This window comes from Ranitomeya imitator, chromosome 4, assembly GCF_032444005.1.
Source record: "Ranitomeya imitator isolate aRanImi1 chromosome 4, aRanImi1.pri, whole genome shotgun sequence".
Lineage (NCBI taxonomy): Eukaryota > Metazoa > Chordata > Amphibia > Anura > Dendrobatidae > Ranitomeya > Ranitomeya imitator.
The window spans coordinates 31,471,825-31,480,554 of record NC_091285.1 but is presented as its reverse complement, the minus strand read 5'-3'; positions in this window follow the sequence as shown (position 1 = coordinate 31,480,554).

The window sequence follows — 8,730 nt, the reverse complement described above, 5'->3', positions numbered from 1 at the left end:
CCACTATTCCACATTAAAAGGAGTTGTCACCTATTGACATGCCTCAAAAATCAGCTGTAAGCTGTAGGTGAACCTGGCAGCAAGTGGTTAATTTCTCTATAGCGCCCCCCACAGGGTAAATACAGCAATACCCGATTCCCGTTGAGAACAATGGCGGTCGGTGTAATATATAGATGAGCTGGGTCCTCAAGTGACAGATACTATATACACCTTATAGCCAATCTGGCTAATTAATAGCATCATATGGTTTCATTGGTAACCAAATCGGACGGCATCACTTTAGAGGTACTGCATAGGCTTAGGATCTGTTATTAATGTGCAATCAGTGCAATTAATATGCTTTGTCTACAAAGGGGTCAACATGCTACATCGAGAGCCATGTCCCCTTCACTCGCATGATTATCAGACCTGCCTGCCTTACAATTTATCAAAAGTGTCTTTGTTGTCCATAACAGCCAATAACAGCGCAGCTTTCATATGAACAGAGCATTTGAAGAAATTAAAGCTGTACTCTGATTGGTTGCTATGGGCAACAAACATTTTTTGAGGCCTACTGTTTACAATGGCACCGCCGATCCTGTATTCTAGGGTCATGCCATCAATGTTTAGACTTGTACAACCCTAAACATTTGAACGATTGATCACGATATGGAATTTTGCTCCTAATTACAAAGACTTCAGTTTACAACGAGAAGAGGCTTTATGAGTTCTCTTCGGTCATTGCCAACCAATATGGCTGCAATTACATATACTATAAAGGCTGTCCCTTTTCATTTTCAGGTCCCTCATCTGTGTAGTTGCACAGTACTCCATGGCGAAGTACAATATGGTATGGCTGCATTGGTGAACAGATGTACCATGCAGGCGTATGGAAAAAGCTAAGAGTCACATCCATAATAAGGCCACGTTCACACATTCAGTATTTGGTCAGTATTTTACCTCAGTATTTGTAACCCAAAACCAGGAGTGGAATAATCAGAGGAAAAGTATAAGGCTACGTTCACATTAGCGTTGTGCGGGGCAGCGTCGGCGACGCATGCGTTCATTTTTGCATGATTTTTGGCGCAGAAAAAACTGCATCATGCAGCGTCCTCTGCGCCCTGACAGTTGCGGAAAAATGACGCATGCGTCACAAAACGCAAGACAACACATGTCCATGCGACCCCCATGTTAAATATAGGGGCGCATGACGCATGCGTCGCCGCGGCTCGACCCGACGCTGCCACGCACAACGCTAATGTGAATGTAGCCTTATAGAGACACGTCACTGGTTTTGGCTTACAAATACTGATATAAAATACTGACCAACTACTGAACGTGTGAACGTGGCCTTAGAGGGAGTCTATCACCCCAAAAATACATATTAATATAGCTGTACAGTGATGTAGGGGACTTAGCCCCTAAAAAATAATATCATTGAACATTTTAGTGGCACCGTGGTTGAAAAAATTACTTATAATTCAAATGTAAATGAGTGGGCTTCAGTGCACCAATAAACCCCCTTAGTTAGCATTTTTGGGACATCCCATGCTTCTGATTGACAGTGCTCGCTTCCCAGAGTGAGTGCTGCCTGAACTCAGCCTGCACGTCTGCCTGTGCGCACTGACACTGCCTAAGCCTGGCCAATTGCAGACAGTGTCAGAGTTGACAGAGCGGACGTGCATACAGTGTGGTCTCCTATCTGAAGCCGCTAGCTCGCAACACTGGGAGTTTCAGTGTAGCAAGTGGCAGCCACAGAGAGGAGAACGCGTTCACACTGATACTGTGTGAATGCGGCTGGGATTAGACAGTGTCAGAGCGCACGCGCCTCCATGAGGGCTGAGTCCAGGCGGCGCTCACTCTGGGAGGCTTCCAAACCCCACTTTTATCCCTAGGGAATGGAAGGATCGAGCATGCTCAAGTCAAACTACCCAATCCCTCAACACCTGCTATTGGGGAGCGTTGTCACATAATACACGTTAAATGGTCGTCCTGTGCAGCTGAAATTGACGGGCTCGCCTGACATTAATCTGATATATAACGTACTGGGTGCAGTTTATGGTTACATGGGTATTCTGTTTGTTTGTTTTTTATTAGGGGGCATGAATACACAATATTCTGGATGTATAGTTTTGTGTGTATTTGAATTATATTTATTGTGTGCATTTAATATATTTTAAAATTTAGGTTTTTTTTCTGGTGTATTTAATAATACCCAAAATAAAAATGTATGCAAATGAAGCCTTATTAGAAAATGACTAAGACTGCAGAGGCTGGACAGACATGTCTGAGATGGCATAGAGAATCCTGCAGTGAGCAGGGGGTTAGACACGATGACCCTTGAGTTCCCTTCTAACTCTAACGTTTTATAATTATTTCCCTTCCGAGCCCTGCCATGCACCCAAACAGTAGTTTTCCCCCACATATGGGGTGTGATGATCTGAAATTGTGAGTTGTAATAATCACCTAGGCAGTTTAGCAATGCAATGCAGTCAGACTTCCGTATAAATTGGACCACAACGTCTGGACTGGCCGCGGCATTGCTGCGGCCATTGGACTGTGCCCTAATGCTCGGTTCCCATCTGTGTTTCTTAAAGGGAACTTGTTAGCTTATTCACGCTGCACAAAACACGGTTATCATGAATCTGGCTGCACGATGGCTGCTAGGTATATTTTTCTCTGTAATGCTCCAGTTTTTAAGAGAAAATATAGTTTGAAGGTCGAGCAAAGGACTACAGGCAGGGATGAGAATAGTCTTGCACCTCTCCAGATGATTGACAGGTTCCTTGCTTTGGGCGAGACCTGTCAATCGCCTGCAACATGGAAGGGATAAGCTAACAGGTGGGGATTGTGCCGGACTAGTCTCGTCTCAGGCATCTTAGGGCAAGTGCAGACAAGCATATTTGTTGCCAGAGTGTGATCTGACAAAACGTCAGATCGCACTCTGACCAATGTCATTCTTTGGGGCCGTGCGCTTGTCCAATTTTTCACTCGGAAAGACACTGTCCAAGGAAAAAAAACAAAAATCGCTGCATACCCGAGCCATACAAGTCAATGAGTGCATGGAAAACATCAGACTGCACTTGGATTACATCTGAGTGCAGTCCGATTTCCGTGGCTTCACAGAATGGAGAAGATGGAGAATTTTTTCTTTCTCCGTCTTCTCCTCCTCTGAGAGAATTGGATTGCCCAAACTCTGATCAGCGTGATTAGCACAATCGACCCGATTCTCTCGCATGAGATTCTCTGGCATGTATTTCATGGTGTAAAAAATGGAGTTTCCAATTTATTTATACATCACTTTCAGTGATATTATCAGATAACTTCATTGTAAAAATAACAAATGTAACAATAAAATTATACGTTTTGTGTAGATTGTGTGTCAATTATTGCGTGCCTTTTTAATTTCCTTAAGCAATATAAAAAAAAATATTATATTTCTGCCATATAGTGCCAACATAATACTTCCGTCACACAAGTGTATATTCTCTCATCTGAGAGGATTGGGTCGACTATGCTGATGAAACGCTGATCAGAGTGTGATCCAATTCTCTTGGATGGGGAGAAGATGGAGAAAAAATTCTACGATTTCGTGAAGAGAAAAAGTAGTCCTTAACCATCCAGTATATTCAGACCGAGAAACATAATAGCCAGAGAAGGAAGGCTCAACACAAATTTAATTGTCAATCTCTGCCCCCTACAAGATGTTGAAGGGAACTCCTTGATTAGGTAATCAAAACCTTTCCTAGAAATTTTTCTCTTGCAAGAGCAGTGGTTTGGGGAGATGAAATCCTTCTCTTGCAAGCAAATTGATGCTGGGAGAAGAACAGTGTAAAATGGCAGTGTAAAATGTATAGTGAATTGAACCTGAAAGGAGATATTGTATGCCGTTATTCTAATGTATGGTAATTAATGTACAGTGTTATTAATGGGTAGTGTGTAGGGAAAGCATAGTGATAGGTTTAGGACATAAGGTATAGTATAGGGCTTGGAGTTAAGGTTAAGAAAGGGAAAAATGCAATGGTGGGCATATTAGTTATAACAAGTAGAAGGCAGGTTTAGATATGGTTAGTGTGTTTGGGAACAGCCCAGTATGGGAGGGGACAATATATAAAAAAATCGGAGCATTTCCTGATTAGATCACATTGAGAAATAAATTTTTAGTAAGGTTTCAAGGCCAAAGGGATGGAGGATAGTAATAATAAAAAAAATTATTTTTATGACGCCAACATATTCCACAGCACTTTACACTTTTAGGGGAAACATGTACAGACAATAAAGACATTACAGAATAAGCATAACTCAGATAGATATGAGTGAGGGTCCTGCTCGTAAGCTTACAATCTATGAGGAAATAGGGGAGACATAAAAGGTAAATGGTAAAATGTGGCTATATTGTACAATACAGACATAATATACTAAATAGAGTAAAGAGAAGTCAGCATTGTTCAGTATAAGAACATCAGCAGACATTCTTTTAATTTCCGGGACCTATGGCCCGAACTAGGCACTGTGAAGTGTGTCTTATTCCCATGCATCAAGTGGCAGCTGCCAGGAAAATGTGTAAGGAAGACGGAACGGGTCTTAAGAATACTGAGAAACCAGACAGAGTATCCCGGGGCTGAAAAAGCCAGTAAGCAAAGGGATAGCTCAGGCTGAATCAATGGAGAACACAGAAATGTAATGTGCTGTATCATCAATTGAACTCAGCCTGTTAAGTACAGTAAGAAGTGAGTGTCTCCTGATTTTTGTGCGGCTGATGCTAGACCCAAGCACGTGGATGCAGCGGAGACCTCCGGCCTGAAGGTGAGTACACTGCACTGTACCCAGCACAACATTGATACCACCTATCATCAGCCAAACAAAATGATGCTAGTTTAAATAAGGCAGGTAGTAAAGATATTTAACCAGCCACAAATTTAAGGATGCAGCTATATAAAGTAGCAATATTACACCTATTCGCAAGAAATATAGCTAAAATTAAGTAAATAAATATAAATCTTTATTATGGATATACACTGCTCAAAAAAAATAAAGGGAACACTTAAACAACAGAATATAACTCCAAGTAAATCAAACTTCTGTGAAATCAAACTGTCCACTTAGGAAGCAGCACTGCTCGACAATCAATTTCACATGCTGTTGTGCAAATGGAATAGACAACAGATGGAAATTATTGGCAATTATCAAGACGCCCTCAATAAAGGAGTGGTTCTGCAGGTCGGGACCACAGACCACATCTCAGTACCAATGCTTTATGGCTGATGTTTTGGTCACTTTTGAATGCTGGTTGTGCTTTCACACTCGTGGTAGCATGAGACGGACTCTACAACCCACACAAGTGGCTCAGGTAGCGCAGCTCATCCAAGATGGCACATCAATGCGAGCTGTGGCAAGAAGGTTTGCTGTGTCTGTCAGCGTAGTGTCCAGAGGCTGAAGGCACTACCAGGAGACAGGCCAGTACACCAGGCGACATGGAGGGGGGCGTAGGAGGGCAACAACCCAGCAGCAGGACCGCTACCTCCACCTTTGTGCAAGTAGGAACAGGAGGAGCACTGCCAGATCCCTGCAAAATGACCTCCAGCAGGCCACAAATGTGCATGTGTCTGCACAAACGTTTAGGAACTGACTCCATGAGGATGGTCTGAGGGCCCAACGTCCACAGATGGGGGCTGTGCACACAGCCCAACAATGTGCAGGACGCTTGGCATTTGCCACAGAACACCAGGATTGGCAACTTCGCCACTGGTGGCCTGTGCTCTTCACAGATGAAAGCAGGTTCACACTGAGCACATGTGACAGACATGACAGAGTCTGGAGATGCTGTGGAGAGCGATCTGGTGCCTGCAACATCCTTCAGCACGACCGGTTTGGTAGTGGGTCAGTAATGGTGTGGGGTGGCATCTCTTTGGAGGGCCGCACATCCCTCCATGTGCTCTCCAGAGGTAGCCTGACTGCCATTAGGTACCGAGATTAGATCCTCAGACCCCTTGGGAGACCATATGCTGGTGCAGTTGGCCCTGGGTTCCTCCTAATGCAGGACAATGCCAGACCTCATGTGGCTGCAGTGTGTCAGCTGGTCCTGCAAGATGAAGGTGTGGCACCCCAGGAGTTCGGGTACCACAGTGATGCTGCCCTCCTCTCGGGGAGGGTAATGCCATGCCTGGAGACAGGAGGGTTCCCCTTTGGCAGGTAATCTTGCACACAACAGCTTCTGACTCCAGGCCAGGAGGGGGAGCTCAAAACCCAGTTTTAGGGCAGCTTTCCTCAATAAACATCCTGGTTTGGAGGAGGAGTCAGACAGTTGGTCCCAGGAGACAGAAAGAGACAGTCTGAGGGAGACAGTCAGTGAGAGCAGATGCCTGGTACATACGAGACAATATCAAAAATTATCGCACACTTGAAGCTGGTATGATGCAAATATATAACAACTGGTACAGACGAGAGACAGGAAAGGAGCAGAGGAGAATCAAGGGATAGAGGAGGCTGCGAGTGGGCCTCCTTGAGCCAGTGTGCAGAAACCAGGTACAGGGTGCCCGAGGCTGTGGGGAGCTGCAAGCCCCACAGCAGAGCCAGAGGGCATAGGACTACACGTAAATTGCCCACACCACACCTGAGGCACAGCAGCAATTTAGAGCCTGGAGTTACCGTGTCAGAGATCCCACGTGAACAGCTCAGGCTGCCTGCCATGCAGGTACCTGTCCCAGGAAAGGGGAAAAGAAGACTTTGCAAGTAAGCTTCAGGCAGCAAGGGACCAGAAACCAGCGCAGAAGTGGAGGGCCCCTAACCTGACCTGCCAAAGGGATCCTTGCTTGTTTTCAGGCTGCCTGGACTCCAGCTACACCTGTTACCGGTATCCTGGACTGAGGCTAAACATCATCTCAGTAAACCAGGTAAAGACTTCAACCCTGTGTCTTCCGTTATATATCGGCAACATGTCATCCCTTCCATATATCTGGGAGCCCTGGGTTCCCCTCTTCACCTGTGGGAAGCTTCACCATCTAGCTGCCATACCATCACCCCAGAGGACCCCTGTAAGTGGCGTCGGTCCCCACTGACCAAAAACCACAGGTGGCGTCACGATAAACTTTATTCAAAAACCCCTTTAAAGACCGTTCCCCTTTAATTCAGCGCCCAGGGCACGGACCAGGTCGCAGCTACCATGACATCCCCTTTAAGAGCGAGCGGAAGTGATGCAGAGTACCCCAGGCTCTGGCGGGCGACTCAAAGGCATTGAAGCTATGGACTGGCCCGCCCGTTCCCCAGACCTGAATCCGATTGAGCACATCTGGGACATCATGTCTCGTACCATCCACCAACGTCACGTTGCACCACAGACTGTCCAGGATTTGGCGGATGCTTTAGTCCAGGTCTGGGAGGAAATCCTCAGGAGACAATCCACATCCTCATCAGTAGCATGCCCAGGCATTGTAGGGAGGTCATACAGGCACGTGGAGGCCACACACACTACTAAGCATCATTTTGACTTGTTTTAAGGACATTACATTCCACTTTAATTTTGTGTGTGACTCCAAATCCAGGCCTCCATGGGTTAATAAATTTGATTTCCATTGATGATTTTTGTGTGATTTTGTTGTCAGCACATTCAACTTTGTACAGAACAAAGTATTCAATGAGAATATTTCATTCATTCAGATCTAGGATGTGTTTATTTGAGTGTTCCCTTTTTTTTTGAACAGTGTATAAGGATTTTAAGATAAAAATGTAGTGAAAAAACACTAAGGAGACAAAACAGCATGAGGACATGAATATGTCGGTATGATAACCAATGTGGCACCACATAGGCACCACAGTAAGTATGCATAGAGATGCCAATAGACCAAATATAATATGCATCTATATACGAGTCAGTGGGCCAAATGCAACATGCATTATTTGCAAAAGAATGAAAAGAAAACTTAAATATAGGCACCTGTGGTCATCTCCTCCTGCTGGAATGGCGCCAGATCCCAACATGTGTTTCGACATCTTGCCTTCATCAGAGGATCAGTACAAAATTAATGGGCAGTGACACTGTTTATTTGTGGGGTGCCAGGCAGCCCCTCATCCATGACTACCCTGCACACCTTATAAAGAGACAGTTGCCACACCGGTCCCAATGGCCATTGATTGCAATTCTATATATCTATATTGTTTGAAAATTCAAGAGTTAAAACTTTATTTCAAAATGTATTTCCAAGAGATGTCCTCATGGTAGGGAAAAAAGAATGTTTGTAGATCAAACAACTGTTTCTGGGATAGAGATATGCAAATTGTCTCTTCAGAGAGGAAGAGGACTAGAACTCTAGTGCCGCCTATTGGAAGTAGCAACCCTAACAGTCAATGTCGACCCTTTAACGAGCCTTGTCACATGTCTTAGGATAATAGCCAAACCAGAATCTCAATTTGCAGACACTGTGTTTCGGGGTACTGCCCCTCGTCAGTGCAAAGCGGAGATCTGGTTTAGCTGATTGAGAGGTGTCTGACCGGGATCCAAGAAGTATCGTTTCTTTTTGCGGAGTGTGACATGATAAGCAGTTTATACTCACCTAATCCAGGCTCCCCATCCAGCACAGCCTCTGTCTCCTCTTCTATCTTGTACAGAAGTGGGTGCTGCTCTGCATTGCGCCATCCCCTGCGTGCACCGTTTCCTTCAGTGCGCAGGCCGGAAGTGGCTGATTACAGCTCCTCTGGTCCTGTCCTGGGTGACTTTCACAGCAATTGTGTTCGCGTCTTAAAGACACAAATACA